This window comes from Musa acuminata, unplaced genomic scaffold (genome assembly GCF_036884655.1).
Source record: "Musa acuminata AAA Group cultivar baxijiao unplaced genomic scaffold, Cavendish_Baxijiao_AAA HiC_scaffold_1126, whole genome shotgun sequence".
NCBI classification, from domain to species: domain Eukaryota; kingdom Viridiplantae; phylum Streptophyta; class Magnoliopsida; order Zingiberales; family Musaceae; genus Musa; species Musa acuminata.
The window spans coordinates 5332625-5335124 of NW_027021339.1; positions in this window are offsets into that span (position 1 = coordinate 5332625).

Below are 2500 nucleotides of genomic sequence, written 5' to 3' on the forward strand. Positions count from 1 at the left end.
GCCATCTCAGCACCCTGGAACCCCCCGGGTGGCACAGGGCTGGATGGGGCTTTCGTATAGCAGGGACGGTGCTGCCTCTCGCTTCGCTCGCTGTCCGCCGCTCGCCGCTCGCTCGTGCAGCCAAAAATGGCCAGTTTTGGCCCGTTTTTGGGCCGTTTTGGCCAGTTTTTGGCCTGTTCTTGCATTGCGCGGTGACCGTCGAGAGCGGAGCAAAACGTCAGCCATCTCAGCACCCTGGAACCCCCCGGGTGGCACAGGGCTGGATGGGGCTTTCGTATAGCAGGGACGGTGCTGCCTCTCGCTTCGCTCGCTGTCCGCCGCTCGCCGCTCGCTCGTGCAGCCAAAAATGGCCAGTTTTGGCCCGTTTTTGGGCCGTTTTGGCCAGTTTTTGGCCTGTTCTTGCATTGCGCGGTGACCGTCGAGAGCGGAGCAAAACGTCAGCCATCTCAGCACCCTGGAACCCCCCGGGTGGCACAGGGCTGGATGGGGCTTTCGTATAGCAGGGACGGTGCTGCCTCTCGCTTCGCTCGCTGTCCGCCGCTCGCCGCTCGCTCGTGCAGCCAAAAATGGCCAGTTTTGGCCCGTTTTTGGGCCGTTTTGGCCAGTTTTTGGCCTGTTCTTGCATTGCGCGGTGACCGTCGAGAGCGGAGCAAAACGTCAGCCATCTCAGCACCCTGGAACCCCCCGGGTGGCACAGGGCTGGATGGGGCTTTCGTATAGCAGGGACGGTGCTGCCTCTCGCTTCGCTCGCTGTCCGCCGCTCGCCGCTCGCTCGTGCAGCCAAAAATGGCCAGTTTTGGCCCGTTTTTGGGCCGTTTTGGCCAGTTTTTGGCCTGTTCTTGCATTGCGCGGTGACCGTCGAGAGCGGAGCAAAACGTCAGCCATCTCAGCACCCTGGAACCCCCCGGGTGGCACAGGGCTGGATGGGGCTTTCGTATAGCAGGGACGGTGCTGCCTCTCGCTTCGCTCGCTGTCCGCCGCTCGCCGCTCGCTCGTGCAGCCAAAAATGGCCAGTTTTGGCCCGTTTTTGGGCCGTTTTGGCCAGTTTTTGGCCTGTTCTTGCATTGCGCGGTGACCGTCGAGAGCGGAGCAAAACGTCAGCCATCTCAGCACCCTGGAACCCCCCGGGTGGCACAGGGCTGGATGGGGCTTTCGTATAGCAGGGACGGTGCTGCCTCTCGCTTCGCTCGCTGTCCGCCGCTCGCCGCTCGCTCGCGCAGCCAAAAATGGCCAGTTTTGGCCCGTTTTTGGGCCGTTTTGGCCAGTTTTTGGCCTGTTCTTGCATTGCGCGGTGACCGTCGAGAGCGGAGCAAAACGTCAGCCATCTCAGCACCCTGGAACCCCCCGGGTGGCACAGGGCTGGATGGGGCTTTCGTATAGCAGGGACGGTGCTGCCTCTCGCTTCGCTCGCTGTCCGCCGCTCGCCGCTCGCGCAGCCAAAAATGGCCAGTTTTGGCCCGTTTTTGGGCCGTTTTGGCCAGTTTTTGGCCTGTTCTTGCATTGCGCGGTGACCGTCGAGAGCGGAGCAAAACGTCAGCCATCTCAGCACCCTGGAACCCCCCGGGTGGCACAGGGCTGGATGGGGCTTTCGTATAGCAGGGACGGTGCTGCCTCTCGCTTCGCTCGCTGTTCGCCGCTCGCCGCTCGCTCGCGCAGCCAAAAATGGCCAGTTTTGGCCCGTTTTTGGGCTGTTTTGGCCAGTTTTTGGCCTGTTCTTGCGTGGTGCGGTGACCGTCGTGAGCGGAGCAAAACGTCAGCCATCTCAGCACCCTGGAACCCCCCGGGTGGCACAGGGCTGGATGGGGCTTTCGTATAGCAGGGACGGTGCTGCCTCTCGCTTCGCTCGCTGTTCGCCGCTCGCCGCTCGCTCGCGCAGCCAAAAATGGCCAGTTTTGGCCCGTTTTTGGGCTGTTTTGGCCTGTTTTTGGGCTGTTCTTGTGTGGCGCGGTGACCGTCGTGAGCGGAGCAAAATGTCAGCCATCTCAGCACCCTGGAACCCCCCGGGTGGCACAGGGCTGGATGGGGCTTTCGTATAGCAGGGACGGTGCTGCCTCGCGCTTCGCTCGCTGTTCGCCGCTCTCCGCTCGCTCGCGCAGCAAAAAATGGCCAGTTTTGGCCCGTTTTTGGGCTGTTTTGGCCAGTTTTTGGCCTGTTCTTGCGTGCCGCGGCGACCGTCGTGAGCGGAGCAAAACGTCAGCCATCTCAGCACCCTGGAACCCCCCGGGTGGCACAGGGCTGGATGGGGCTTTCGTATAGCAGGGACGGTGCTGCCTCTCGCTTCGCTCGCTGTCCGCCGCTCGCTGCTCGCTCGCGCAGCCAAAAATGGCCAGTTTTGGCCCGTTTTTGGGCTGTTTTGGCCTGTTTTTGGGCTGTTCTTGTGTGCCGCGGCGACCGTCGTGAGCGGAGCAAAATGTCAGCCATCTCAGCACCCTGGAACCCCCCGGGTGGCACAGGGCTGGATGGGGCTTTCGTATAGCAGGGACGGTGCTGCCTCTCGCTT